This window comes from Diceros bicornis, chromosome 5, assembly GCF_020826845.1.
Source record: "Diceros bicornis minor isolate mBicDic1 chromosome 5, mDicBic1.mat.cur, whole genome shotgun sequence".
Taxonomy (NCBI): Eukaryota; Metazoa; Chordata; class Mammalia; order Perissodactyla; family Rhinocerotidae; genus Diceros; species Diceros bicornis.
The window spans coordinates 34,858,085-34,874,248 of record NC_080744.1 but is presented as its reverse complement, the minus strand read 5'-3'; positions in this window follow the sequence as shown (position 1 = coordinate 34,874,248).

Below are 16,164 nucleotides of genomic sequence, written 5' to 3'. Positions count from 1 at the left end.
CTTTTCCAAACTCAGCAAACATTCAATGATCTCAGGCTGCTTACCACGTTGGGACAAGTCATTTAGGCTCAGTTCAATTCAATGCCTCAGTTTCCTCATCTACAACCAGAGACCTCTGAGGGGAAGGCCTGTTCCCAACGCCCTCAGAGCACAGGACTGCCAGAACAATGACTAATGTGGCCCCATTGTTGCTGACAGATGGGAATCATTCACTTCTTAGTGTATATTTTTTGAAATGCTTTTGAGTTCACGCCCCCATGGCGGCTGTTGCCACGGTCATATGCTTTACGATGTTCGCCCCGTGCCCTTACGCTGCCTCCCCAGAAAAGAGAGAGCCTGGCCACAAATTTTCCAATTGTAAAAATATTTTACTAGTCAGTGCCTTTGTAATCTCGTCTTGTATTTCCCATTAAACTTGGGTAATTCATAGATACAGATAATAAAAGCTATCAGATATAGGGGGAGGCACAATCTGATTCCACTTCATTAGAAAGTGTCCTGAGAAAGTCTCCCACGCTGGGAGCGGCATTTGCAAGTCTTCTCTCGTTCTGGCAATTCTAAGTTTTAAGCTCTTACTTTTGGCGTGAAGGCTTTTTTGCATTTTTGGTTAGTGGCGAAAGCCAAAATGTGACGTCCACTTATGCTGATAGAAAAGATGAATATTTTGGAAGATTTTTTTTTTTTGCCATTTCAACCTCATCTTTGTTAGTGCATCTGCACTCCACCTGACCTTTCTTGGTTCTGTTTTTAATTCTCCTCATATACCAGCTTTTAGTGGAGGCTGTGTGCTTTAAGTAACGAGGGTCAAATTTCTGAGCCCTTGTATGCTCACCCAATGATTTCTGGCCCTCTTTAATCCTTCCCTACACCAACTGCTGCAGTAATGAGGGGAAGGGGCGGCTGAGGATTGAGGTCATGAGCTTTCAGTTTGTCGTTATATATTTCTCTGGTGCTTACGTGAAACAGCTCCTCTCAGTTTCCCAGAGGTGGGTAAAGAAAGAAAAGAGAAAGGAAAGAACTTGCTGAATTCCATTGCAATGTATTGATGTTGTTTGCATGGGTCTTTTCTGGCTGCATTGTGCATCCGCGTTAGTAAAGGGAAGGAGAAGCTCTCACAAGTCACATAAGTGAATGTGTCTGAGGGTACCCAATGACCTCGCTTGGCCACCCAGAAGAAGCCGTAGTCTCTTGCCCAGAAGTGTGGACGTGCAGGGGAGCTTCCTACTGACTAAAGAATCACGAAGCCTGTTCTCCGTAAAGGCATTTCATTTGCCTATCACCTCTCAGATGTTCATGTCCTAAGAACACCCTATCTTTAAATCTTTGCAAGTATGTATAAAGACAGAATTCTAAAGATATTGAATTACTAATTCAGGACTCAAACATATTTGTAATTATTCTACAGCTTTTATTGTAAAATAAAACAAATTTAAATTGTAAGCATCTAAGAGTCAGTCCTAAAAATCTTAATGGAAACTAGATGTTGAGTTACAGACCCCTATAGAGCTGTTATTATAGTTTTAGACTATAATACCGAAGACTGCTGTTTTTGATGAAACGCCATGAAGGAATTTTTGGCATTATTCGTGAGATATTATAGTAAACATTTTCCCTCCTGGGGTGGACAAAGAGAGAAAGAAAAAAATCATTTCACTTATTTGTTCTTATGTTTCTTTGTTCATTTACTTATTCATATGCATTAAGTAAATATTTATTGAGCACCTACTATATGCCAGGTACTCTACTAGGCATTGGAGATGCTCCGTCTACTGATAGCTACATATGGATACAGAGAGTTGAGCAAATATTCAAACAATTCAGGCACTTTCTTCATCTGGTTAATTATTAGTTTGTTTGTTAAATTCCTTCTTGCTATATTATAAGCACTCTGGGCACATTGGTATCAGTTTCAACCTTGAAGGACCTTACATTTTATCAGGGGGTTATGAGACATACATCGATATTTGTAATACAAGAGCGCATGTGGCAAATGTCACAGAGGCACAAATAAACTGTAAATGAGGTACAGTGATAGCAAAGATGACTTTCAACAGGAAAGGCACCTCGCAGGATACCAGGGAAAATTGCCAGAGAAAATGACATTTCAGATACACCTTCAAGGATCCCAATAGGTAGAGAGTGGCAGAGAGCAGCGAAGAGATTCTAGGAGGAGAACTATCCAAAAGACATCGCAAAGTGTGAACGGTGCATATAGGATATGAAGTCAAGTAGTGAGACACAAAACTCTATAGCCAAAGAGCCTTGAATGCATGGTTCAAAGATTTGGACCACACTTTGTAGGCATTATCAGAGAGAGTGTGATGAAATGGTGGGTCTCCACTTTTAGACTTTTTAAGTGTTGCATGCAGTGGTGTTTGAGAAGTGGTGAGGAGAAAAGTAGGCTTGCATCACAAAATACACTTAAAAAAGGCTTTATATTTCCTGCTTTGCTTCTCAATTTACCCATCTTTTTTTCTGTAAGTATTTTTCCACGTTATCATGATTCTGAGTTTTATAGAATAGTGCTGCAGTTCTGTTCAAGCATTCATGTGAATGCATGAATCATAGCAAAGCATCATTCCTTTAAAACTTTCCTCAAAGCTAAAAGTTGTGTTTGCTCTGCACCATTGCATTTCAGAGAGGTAACTTTCAACCGTGTTGGACATGACTCTGAACTCACAGGGTTCCATAGGGTAGTTGGCGCTGAAGCAGGTTAGCGTTCCTGTAGAGGGATTCTGTGAAGACACTAAGTGTCCCCTGCAGCTATGTTATGAGAACAGAACTCCCCCAGATGGCTGGCACTGACACAACACGAGATGAACATAGAAGAGTAGGAGCAGAGAACCGGTGTCAAAGAGAGAAAACTTCTAGATTGTAAAATCCCACTCTGTTTTATAACTTTCTGAGAAAGCCTCTTCTGGATCATGTTCTAAAGAACTATCAAATATTTGGGAAATTATTGTGTGTGTGTGGGGGGGTGTTTAATAACACATTATGGCTCTAAATATTTAATTTGCTCAGATATTAATTTCAAAAAGTTACATGTAATACCTGAATACATTCTTCTCATAAAAATTCACTTAATTCCACACTGTATGGAGTAACAGGTGGAAGTCCTCTTTTCTGCCCTGAGACTCTCCTCCTACTCCTTTGTCTCCTATCCTCAGAGATCACCACTGCTATCAGTTTTTGGGTTCTTCCAGACCTTTTTCTATGCACTTACACACACACATCTACATACTGTTTTACCTTGTACATTCATATAGTATATGTTGTCCCACAATTCTGTATTGCACATATGGATTTACCTTGTTCTTTTTAATTGCTGCACAGGACTACATAATATGGATTCCTACAGTTTATTAACCATTCCTTTATTGATGAACATTTAGGATGTTTTTTCACTATGAAAAACAATGCTGTAATAACTATCTTTCTAACTCTCTCTTTGTGCATGTGTGAGAGTATTTCCTCAAGTCAGAAACCAAGAGGTGGACTTGCTGGGTCAAAGAGTACCCATATATGAAAAGAGAGTACTAGGATATTTCCAATGCACTTATGTAGGATTTAAAAATCCTTATTCTTTGGCAAAGATCTGAATTCTAGTTGAAATCCTAGATCCAGGTTCCTATCAAAATCATCCCTGAAGTTCTTGATTTTTCTCAAGTAATGCTCAAAATCCACTCCAATAGCAAAATGCTGTTTGTGATGAGCTATGCCAACCTCACATGTTTAGATTTAGATGGTGCTGCTCCGTTTGCAGTGCTGAGCACTAAAGATGGCTTTACAAGGCACAGGACACCTTACTAGATAAAATTACTATGGCCTTGATAGAGCAGAGAATGGGCTTCAAAAGTATATAAGATGATTAGTTAGGTAGACAGCTATCTTTGGGTAACATAGATTATTCAGAGCTCCAGGCAAGTAATACAAAAGCTTGAAAGGAAAGCCCTTATTTTGAATGTCCAATATTGGTTTCTCTTTGGTATAGTTATCAACAATGATATTTTACATTTTCTCTTTTTCAAATGATCCAAACACACTGCATTAAACAGCTGTGCAAATATTAGGAAAATCAGATACTTACAAGTTCATTTTTTAACCCTCACAAGGAAAATTATTCTGAACGCCCAGTGTACCTTAAAGCATGAATTTTCATACAATAAGTTAAACGGTCTTTAAACAAGCTGCCTCCAGTGTTGGAGGGAACTAAGCCAGAAGTCCTGACTGAGTTTTGGGATTGAACTTGACGGAAATATTCTCCAGAAGCTAGCTTGAATGGAATGCCTCCCTCTTCTGTTGGTCAGTGGCCTTTATAATGTGGACATGGGAAAGAGGGTTGGGCATCCAGGCCGTGCAGGTGGAAACAATTAAGGTTCAAAATGGATTTTGAAAATTGACTTGCTTTTCTCTGTATTTGCCACACAAAAAGTAGTTCTAGGTTCTAAAAATCTCTCAACCACTCATTAAGTAAATGCATTCGTAGAATATGTCTTATTGCTTATGATTTAAAATCTACCTTATATATTGTATGGAATATATATATATATATATACATCTATAAACACACATATATGGTCAAATCTGTGTTTCACATCCAACATCTACTGTATGTTTCACTAGGGAGACAAGACCCATGTGTTTTGCAGAAGCTTTTAAAGCTGTTTCATTTATTTTATTAGCCTTTAATGAATGTAATTAGAACCCAAGTAATTAAATGCAATTGTGCTCAGTATGTTCCTGTTGTAAATTGCCCTAAACAATGTGCATCGTGTGAACAAATTTGTGGGATTAATCGAGGATAGATAATGTTTTTGGATAGTATTTCACACTAAACGGCCGCAGAGAGAAACAAAGAAGCTGGCGCAGTGTCATTAATCTTAGTCAACTGGCAGCTCTGGTGTAATTTGCATGACTTAGGCAGTGACACAGGATGAGGCTTGCTTGGGATGGGTGTTAGATCGCTATGATACGTATGTATTTGTTCCCCTTTAGTCTCCTGATTTATAAGCAGAAAGAAGTTTACGTGTGGAAACGGATAAAAACAACAGTGTTAATGGAAGAAGTTGTAGATTACCCGAATTATTACTGGCAATATACATGTTCCTTCGTTTTCATATTGAGTATTCCTGTTTTACGGTTGTTAAAAAGACATCTGTGAATCCCTGTCAAGATATTAAAAAAACAGCAGATATATTGTGGCTGAATAGTGCGATACCATTGGAAGAAGTTTGGCTTTTTTTTTCTTCTTCCATATCTAATATATTGATTTATTGCTTTAGGAACCTATCCCTTTCGGGAGAGGCATTTTTGAATTACATTATAGAAAACCTTCAAACTCCACTTATGAAAATATCATTTGGAAATAAGTGCTTGAGAACATGGATAGTGAATGCAAATACTTTCTTTTTTCATTGTAAGATGTAGAATGCAACTCTGAATTACAGAAACAATTAGATAAGACATTCCAAGAGAAGCACACAAATTGAGCTTCAAATGTCATAACAGATGACAAATAAAAGGTAAATGAATTTGGGGAGTTTTGAACTGAAATGACTATGCCCTTGTGACCTAACGGACATGCTAATCTCAGCTTGCACAAGTGTATGTGACATTTATGAGCACTTGGCCCAGGCCATTGTGTTCTTTTTCTTCTGCTTGAGATGAAGTTGCTCTCAAAGTTACCTATAGTGTAGCCAAATAATTTTGAGGGCAGCACATAAAGCTGTATTGTCTTTGCAAATGCAGTGATTACACACAAGTTGTATTTAGATATTTAAGGGGAAGCCTTATGCACAAAGAAAGATGTATCACTCTAAAGTAAGAAAAGAATATTCCTTAATCAAAGAATTACATTTCACGGTACATTTTAGGTTGAACCTTATACAGCCTTTTCTTCTGCACACACTTGTTTTATTTTGATACCAATTTCTTCTAATTTTTCAAAAATTATATAGCTGATCCTTCTGAAGTTCAATAAAAACATAAACTTTAATGAGTTTTACCCTCAGCAAAAAAAGACTTCTCTTGCCTTAGTGAATATATAGACTTGAATAAAACTCCCTGAACCATAGAAACTTAGTCAATCTCTCTGTCTCTTTCTCTTTCTTACATCTAAGTAGGCACCATGGTATGTGTATGTGAATGTGTGTGTGTGTGTGTATAAGTATATCATTTTATGTTCTTATTTCAGAAACATTTAAAATAACAAAAATAATTAACAATTCATGAGCATAGCTGACTCCTATTAATATGCCATTGACCTGCACACTCCTGTTGAACGTTTAAAGACCTAGGACAGCAGTATCTATTATGAGGTCAGGCATATCGATATAGCATTAAAATGAGTCGTATTTAATATAGTGTCTAGAAATGCTCATCTTAATGCAAAAACTAGTATGACAGCACAGCTATAGTTAAAATGATACACGACATTTAAAAATTCAAATATTATACAAATCACTTGGAATGAGAAGAAACACAAAAACAGTTTAATGTTGGAGTCGTGCTTATTGTTCCAGACTGGTTGGACATCAGGGTGACAGGGAGGAAAATGTTTTCTATGTAGTTAACTATTCTTTCCATGAATGTTGTAGTCACTTGAGGACCATTTGATTTAATAGAGCAAAAGGCGGTCTTTCCAACCCCGGCAAAAATATTATTCTAAAAAGGATGTAAACTGGTGTTTCTTCAGCTGGGCATCATAACTGATCATCACATGATTCAGTCGACGTGTTGCCTGAGTGATCACCACCATTTCTATGTACTTTCTTGTCCAAGTCAAAAATATACGTGTGGCAGAAGTAATCTGTCCAGAGTACTCAGACAGAAGAATTTCGACTCAGTTTCGCAGAGTAAATGAAAGTAATTTACTGGAAGTGTTTGCCCAGTATTATTTTGGTATGCAGCCCAAGACATAATTAGAGGCACCTATACATGCCAGATATGCCATTACCTACTATGTCAAGTCTTCAAAAGAATCATGATTGATGCTGCAAGGTTGCACAATCGGGCTTCCCTCAGAGCATTCAGTATCTTTTCGTACATAGTGCAACATTCAACTTTAAAATTTATACAGCATTGTATCTATTACTGACTTAAATATTACTTACAGATTGTTATGTTTTTACAAGCTATGAAATGCTTCTGAAATTAAGCGCCCGAAGGTTTACACATAAAATATAGACACTGGGAAGGAAAGTTATTTTTAAAAATCTGAGGTGCATCTACATTAGGACTCTTATTATGAGACTTAAAAATATAGACACAATTAAAGCTATTGAAGTATTTGTACTATAAAACTCCTGTTAAGATACTGAGAAAAAGATATAAGCCCATAAGAGTTCATGTGAGTTTAGTTGATAAGAAAACTCACATCTTTAGAAGAAATCTAGAAAATAATTGCTCTGAAATCTACCTTTTCTTACTGGTGTTTTCTGTAGCTCCTTAAACTTTCTGCCCCTTAATGTGCATATCTACAAAAATGTGTAAAAAAATTACTTCAAAAGAATTTAGAAAGATGCGTATGAAAAGACAATAAATTTCTAGAGGCCAGGGTTCAATGGAAAAGTAGTATTCTTAGTTAATGATCCTTGAATGGAAGTTCTTAATGCAACCTGCTTGCTGATATATGGTAGAAAGTACCTTGGAGTGAGTCTAACACTGGGGTTCAAATATTAGCTTTGCTGTGTACAAGATATGTGATCTTAGGCAATTCATTTGTATATTCTTATCCCTCCTGAAGGAATGATAAGACTGACTCTAAACCAGATTTTTGTACAGAGCATTTCAGCTGGACTCAGAACCTGAGATTTAGATGCTGTACATGCTGGAGGTGTATTACTCTTCTCCCAACATGCTTATTGTGTTTCGAGCTCAAATGCTTCCAAGAGGTACTGAGCAGTCTATCAATGAGTGTAGTATATCTGTGATGATGAGCGAAGACAAGCATGTAACAGCTGAACACTGTAGAAGTTTGTCAGCCCTGGGTAGGTGTTCAAAGCAGCAGGGCAACTCTTCTCCACATGGTCATTCAGGGAGCCATGCTCCTTTTACCTTGTGGCTCTGTCATTTCCAAGGTCCTCATTATAATCTGAAACTGGCCGGCAGAGAAGGAAATAGCATGAAGGACCACATAGGGGATGTTATTATGGGCTAAGCCTTAAAGTGGTACACATCACTTCTGCTCAAGTTCTGCTGGTCATGGGACCAAACCCTTACTTCAACGGAGGCTGTGAAATGTTTAACTATACACCTGAAGAAAAAGAAAATGGATTTTAATGGATAGCAGTGGTCCGTGACCAGGCAATATCCCTTTTCCTGCATATCTACATACCTGCATTTATAAATTTACATAGGGATGGAGCAGTCTTTTGAATGAGAAGGGATCTTGGATCTGAGCCTTTTATTCTCAATCCTCAGCTAAACTCAAAGATTATTGAAAACACATCTAATGAAGTATGGAGGCTCAGACCAAGACTGTTTTTCAGAAAGGACAATGAACTCTCTCAGAGAAAAGCTTTGTGAGGAGTTCCTGAAGTCAGATCCTGAAGCCAGAAGTTCTTGCTATGGGCCTCAACGTTACGTCTTAATTGGAACAGCTTTTCCATTTCCCTGTCCTTGTGGCATGACCATGGCGCCAGTTGGCTGGGTCTGGGTGGGTTTTGGTATCAGGCATACACTGGCTAGATTTACTCACCCCGTGGACCTCCCGGTGTAAAGTGCATGGAAAATGGGGCTCAGAGGTCTTGTAATTAGGAGTATTAATGTACATTAACATCGTTTGAAACCCCACACAAGTAAGTATTAGGTATACATGTTACCCTCATAAACCATTAAATAAATGCGAAAATATAAAATTTTAAAAAATTATTTGCAATACTGGTCTTCAGTGGCATACAAGGTTTCTGAAATGTTATTAAGCAACAATCTATAATCTGTGTGTGTGTGTGTGTGTGTGTGTGTGTGTGTGACTATACAGAAAACTGTATAAAATTGGTTCCCAATTGATATGTGAGCCCTATTTCAAAAGTTTGTTCTCGGCATGCCAGAGCATGAGGGGTGATAAAGACTTGCACTTTGCCTGACACATGGGAGGTACTCAAAAATAGCAACTCTCTTTTATTGAGCAGCTACTGTGTACAAATCTCTTTAGGCATATTCTCTCGTGGAAGCCTCTAAACAACCTGAGGAAGTAGATGTGAATACTCCTGTTTTACAGATAAATAAATAGGCTGTGATATTCAGTAAACTGCACACAATGCTAGAGCTATGAAGTAGCAGAGCCAGGACTCAAATTCTGTCAATTGAAATCCAATGTCTGCAGTTATAATACTATGTGAGGTGGGTTATTGAGTGAATATTGACTTGCATGATGCCAAGACTGGCTGCCCAGAGGAGCAGACTGAGTCTGGCAGATGCTGTAGGACTAGCTGGACAAATGATCAAGTCAAGTGGGATAATCCAGACCAGTGAGAATGAGTAGTGGTCACAGGCCCAAGAAGGCAGATAGAGTAGCTGGAGTGGGTTCAAACTATTTAATCCTTCTGGGTCTCAGTGTCCTCATTCATAAAATGGGGACAATAAAACTACCTAACTCTTAAGGATGTTGTGAAGGTTAGACGAATTCTAGCCCAGTGCCTTGCACTCTGGGCAATAATGATTAGTCTTCATTAAATAATCTTTAGGCTCCCTTCAAGTTCTGTAATTTTTGATGTAAGACTCTTAAGAATTTACAGTGTGGTTTGAGAGTTCCAAGGGGGAACACCAGGAGCATCATCAAAGTTGCATTCTGGCGCAGTTCTGCTTCAGGTGGAACAAAGGCAAATTGTGTGGAGATGGGGGTGATGGTGGACATGATGGTAGCCCAGGACCACTGGCCAGAGGCAGCAATCTGAATTCCTTCAGGTTGGGTTTCTGGCAGGAGATTTGCACAGAGAGGTAGGAGCAAAGATGGGATCAAGCTAACAAGGCAGGGGCGTGGTGTTAGTGGCACAAGGAGAGCGCCCAGCGTTCTTGGAATCCCTGGAAGGCAGGAAACAAGTACAAGTACTTTCCATTTATCCCTGGTCTTCTCTGGTTAGGTCCATCCCGAAAGCAAAAACTTTTTAGTTATTTAGGTGCCAGTCTGCTAAGGAATTTCCTGATCCAAGAGGGAGAAGACTACATTTTCATTAACTCAGGAACACTTAAGACTGTCTGAAATCAAGGCCATATCATCTCCATGGACTTGAGCTTGATGACTTTCAAACCTCCTATGAATTCTGTGCAAAATAATCACTGAGACTCTGTATTCTTGGCTCCAGTATCTTCCTGGAGCATGAACAGGGGTGCCAGCAACATCAACATTGACAAACAAACATTGCCTTCTCTCTTCCTTGTTTTATGCTCTTTGGAGCAAAGATACTTACTGCAGATAGGATCAGAGGCTTACAGGAGAACTTGCCCGAAGTGAAGGCACATTTAGGGCACATTTTCCCAGGGAGAAGTAGATTTAAATGGTGGCTTCAGTCCCAGCTGATCCAGATAAAACCTATTTGACCTGTAATCTGTTTTAATGATCGTTTCCTATAATGTTTCTGTCTTGAGTTCCTTACCACCAATGTGGGGCAGCAGTGACAAATGCACCCACCTCCATTCCCACTGCCTCTAGAAAATAAACAGCTCCCTTTGTAGCTCTGGTTGTGGGGGAACCTTTCCCCCACCTTGATTTTCCTGGCGTAAGGAAGTTTCCTCTCTCACTTCCTCTCACCTGTATGCGAGAGGCAGTAAAAGAGACAGCCCCTGACAGTTCTGTGGCGGCCATTGCTTAGTAAGGGACAATATTAAATGTGGACTTCCTATTTGCAGGCCTACCTCAACTTTTACACAATGTGGGCCTGCCTTTAGTATAAGACTAAAGCACTACTGTTATTTTAATAAAATATTTTAGTGGCTTGAAGAAATACCTTTTTGTTGTTTGAGTAGGGGAGGTGGTTCTTTTGAGTTGGTTCTTTTGAATTTGCAGAAGCTTGTCAGTAACGGAAGGTTACTTCACATCAAGCAGTCCTTCCTTATTACAGCTTTCTCTTTTCGAGACTTTCGTAACCCACAATCCTGATTTTCCTCTTACCGTGCAGGACATTCTGTCTTGGATTTTTTCCAAGCATATGCTCTTCTTACTGGGCCTTTAGGTTTTGAGGTTCCTCAAGGCTCTAAAATTACCCTTCTTTTTTCTGCATTCCTTTCTGGTGATTTTGACCACTGCCATGGCTCCAAATGCTTTGATATAATCAAATGTCTCCCATGTTTGTATCTCCAGTTCAGATCCCCCTTCTGGGTTTGAATTTCATATACCAAACTGTCTACTCTGCTTTCTTAAGTGGATGTAGTAAAAGCAGCCCAAACTCAAGGTATTAAAGGCAATTCAGAATCCAGCCTTCCTCCTGGGCTTGTTCCTTCTCCAGTGTTTCCATCTCAGTGAACCTATAACCAGTGCGCATAAAAACCAGAGGTCATCCTTCACACCTCAATTGCCCTCGCCCCCCCTTATCCAATTGATCCCTGAGTTCTGTCAATGAAACTTCCTAAATATTTTTCAGGTCCGTCACTTCTTTCCCTCTATTGTCAGCCCCTACCCCCGATAGTTCTGGCACGTAGTCTGCCAACCTGCACTCCCACTCCCAAATCTTACATAATAATAATTATTTTTTCACATTATAACCAGAGAGACCTTTCTGAAGCAAACATCTTCTCAAGACTCCACTCTGCTGGAAACCATTTAGGGTTTTTCACTGCCCTTGAGATGAAGACTAGCATCGTTAACAGGGTTTATAAGGCCTTACGTGATCTGGCGACTCTTACTTCCAGCCTAGTCTTGTAGCACTTGCCTTCTTTCTTGCTGAAGACAACCCATGCTGTCATTTCTGTACTTAAGAAGTTCCATTCCTCCTCAGGATGTTCTCGAACATAGGATTCTCTTCGCCTCCAGCTCACTGTTTGCCTAAATGTCTCCTACTCTCTCTTAACACCCGTGTTGAAATATCACTTTTTCATGGACGTCTTTGTGATACCCTAGTCTAGATACAGTGTCTCTACATTGTAAGTTCTTTGATGACAGATACCACATCTAGTTGGATCATGTATTGCATTTCTAGGAAAGATGGAGTCAGGGGACTGGCATATAGCAGTTGCTCAGTACGTGCTTATGGAGAAGATCAAAGAGCTCTGCCCGGGGTAGTCTTTGTCTGCCATTGGTGTTTTAATCCTATAGATCAAAAGAGTGATTTTTCTCTTTGAAAGATTTATACCTTTTACTTATTTTCTTCCTTGGAATCATCTTTCTTATATTTTCTTTTAATTGTTTCTATATCTTAAAGATTTTTTTTGTGATTGAGAATAAGGATTTAAAAAGAGAATTTCGGGACTTTCAGTCAGTGCATGAATACACATGTGCTTTAATGTCTTCATTAAGCATTATCCTTTACATTTTAGCCATCTCACTCAGGTGTTCTCAGTTATTATTTCACAGTTTTCTGAAACATCTTCCAACAGAAGTTCTGTTTAAGTCAGTCACCACAAAACACAATTGCACTCATCTTTCACCCCACAGTACCTGTCTTAAATTCGTTTAACTGTCGCTAACCCATTTACTCCTACCACAAGCTGTGTAAGGTTATCAGAGAGAGTCACTCAAGCAAGTATACTTCCAACTAGTCATTTCGTGCCCAACACCTTGAATCACTGGATGCTGCTTTTGTTGAAAGACTGAAGGCATGTGGTGTTTGGTGACAGAATTTTCAGTTTTGTATTAGACCATGCTAGGCAGCAGATGGCATGGGTCATCATAAAATTTATCTTTGATTCTGTTTCATTGTTTGCTAATATCACCATCATATTTTTGAAATGGTTCACCATTATGCTCATTTTTCTGTTCCTTTATTTTAAATCCTGTAAAGCCCTATGATGCTGATACAGAGCAACAATTCTTTCCTGTATTTTCTTTGGTACACAATCCTTACTCCATCTTTTTTTTTCCTGTCAAGGCCTTGGAGAGCATAGCTGCAAAAAAATTATCTTGTAATAGTTGAATGTCTATTCTATCTCTCTGTCTGTCTATCTATCTATCTATCTACCTGCCTACCTACCTACCTACCTACCTACCTATCATCTAATACCTCTTCTGCCTTCTTCTTCCCTGACATTTATCTGGGGTAACCTCATTCTCTTGTTCCTCACTCCATATGGTTTGCCTGGAAGTGACCCTGTGCTCAGTTTTGAGAGTGGGTGCATGGTCTAAAGTAATCAATCAATGGGTTTCATACCCTTGTCCACAGAAATTGGTTCAAGCAGGTTACAAAGCTCAATTCAGGACAATAATGGTTAAACCCAGAACTTTTATTTTTTAAAAACTGTTGGGGAAAAAAATGCTGTGTGTGTGTGTGTGTGTGCATTAAAAGGATTGCTGAGAGTAAGGAATTGGGCCTGGGAGCTGCTAAGGCCATCTTGTCACCACGAGTAAAGGATTGCCTGAGGAGGGAGCCAAAACAGAAGGAGGCAAAGCCAAGTGATAGTGTAAACTTGATCCTGATTTTATCATTCGAGGTCCTGGATCCAGTGGCACCTGAGCCAGCTTTACCTCTAAACTTCTCACTATATGACTCTGTTTTGTTTTTTGGTTAAGCCAGTTTGAATTTTTTTCCCCAGTGTAACCAAATAGTCCTGGCTAATGTAGTCCCTTTTTATCTAGCAAAGTAATTGCTGCCCTAAGGATACTGAGGGAGAAAATACATCCTAGCTGTAAAATTTGCCATAGGAGGTAGCAAGTTTTCTAGAAGATTGTCTGGACCCAGGCATTTGCTTGACAGTGATGCTGACCCCAGGATGGGAGCATCAGATCAACTGCTGGACCAGATGGCCCTTTTAAAGCTCCCATCAATTCCTGGAAAACCTATGATACTAAAGTTTGGATTGTTACATTCTTATATATTAGCGCTAAGTGTCTTGATGATTGGCTTTGCATATTACTATGGAGTAGAAACTTAAAGTTTATGGTATCTAAAGTGTCCCTGGAGTTCTGGATTTGTTTCCCCTAGTGTTATTTTGACAACGATCAAGTTCTTCTTTCCGTGTCCTTTCTCCTCTTTGCCTGGGCAATTCGAGGCATCGGGATCTCACTAGATGTTCACCAGTACCACTCTGGGGCTCTCCGGGAGCTCTAGGGGTGGTACAGCTGAATCCATGAAGAGCTCACGTGTTTTGTAGAATGCTGCTTAAACAGTCACATTTCTTAAAAGGAACTTTAGATCTTAAAAGGTATTATAACATTATAGCACTCTTATTTACCATTCAAAAAACATCTTTTTATTTTCAATTTAAAAGTCTTACATGCTCACTGAAGGGCATTTTCATCAAAAATTAAAACTTCACAGTTATAATCTCTTTACCTAGAGATATCCACTATGGACATTTTTTGCATTTTAATCCAGTCTTGTTTGCTATGAGTATGAAAGCATTCATATTTTACTGTAGATGTAGTTTTTCTTGCTTTTTACACTTAATATTTTATTATAAATATTTTTCCACATCCCTACAAGCTACTCAGGATTTTCATAACTGCACAATTTCCCCCTCTTTGTTTGTCCCATGTGTGTTTGGTCGTTATCATATTCTTGTACTGTTAGCTCCTAATTTTGTTTAAAAGGTGGTCATCCACCTTAGGTTCACAATTACTGTTTTCAGGTAATTAAATCTGTGCTGAGAGTTTTTAAAAAGATATGTGTATTTTATAAGAATTGCTTTCCTAAGCATTCATTATTAATTTTTTGTTCATATTTTTTGAGTGCCTACTATGAGCACAGCATCTTGTTCCTAGACATATTTCACAGACCAAGAAAATTATGCTTTAGAACATTTGTATAATGATAGCTAAATTTCACACTTGCAAAATTACAAAAAGCTGTGTAAAGATTCAAAGGTCTTTGAAGCCATCTTTGGTTCCACTTACTTGTGATTATTTAATCAGAAAAGAGCCTTATTGGGACACATATGGCGTAAATAGTTCAAAAGATATTTGGATGTCTTCATGACAGAGGCTTTTCTTACACTTCAGCCCTTAAAATGTTGCATTTTATTTTTCCACAGCTATGCACTTTTTTTGAAGGTGCTATGTCATTTTTTAAAACCAGAAATTAACCACACTTCTTTCTCTGTCCACGGGAAATTTTTCTTTTGTATGGAATTCTTCTGGTTTGCAGTAATGTGTGTGTTTTTAAAAGCAATATGCATGTTCTCAAAAGTTCCATCACACAAGAGAGAACTTGTCTCTTCTACTGATTTGAATGGAATTGAACTTTAAAAGAACAGGTCTGTACGTACACAACTTGGAAATCTCAAAACACTGAATGAAAGGAAAGTCCTGCTTATCCCACCAAATGCTTGCTGAAGAAGCTCCACTGGGAATGAAGATAACGACAGAAAACATTTGAACTAAATACCTATCGAGCTGTCCTGCGTTTACTGGAGGTAAGTGAAACTCACTTGCTTTCATTCCATAGGGAGCTTTATTTCCTCTTTACTTATGAGCATAAATTACTCTGAATCTTAATTTCAGGTTTGGGGTTTGATACATTCTCAGACTAAAATCAATATTTTTCTCTCTCCCAGAAATTCTCTTTTGCATACTATTTGGAGACTCATGAATTACAGATGGAAAACTGAAAAATAAAAGGTGAGACAAGCTCCTTAATACCTCAAGAGAATTTTTGACTACTTTGAGATTTTACTGTAAAGAACTCGCTTCTTTTTCACGTGGTGTCACTGAAATGAAAATGTACACAAAAAATGGGGCTGCGCTGCTGCTAAATTAACATTTGTTAATAGATTGGAAAGATATATTTTCTCACCTCCCTTCTTTCTTTCATCCCTTTAAACTTCTCCTCTTGGATCTATGATGGGCTGTTTAAAACAGACCCACTTACAACCATCTCATGTGGGGCCTTTATAAAATGCTGTCCTCGTACCCAAAGCCCTCTTTATTCTCAGTGGCACTCACCAGGCCCCTATTTGAAGATAATAAGACCTTTCTCTATATTCATTTAGAAGCTGAATTTTGCCCTTGATGTTACATTTTATATTGATTATCAATTAACTTTTAAGTTGCAGTTAAGCTTAAGTACTTTTTACACA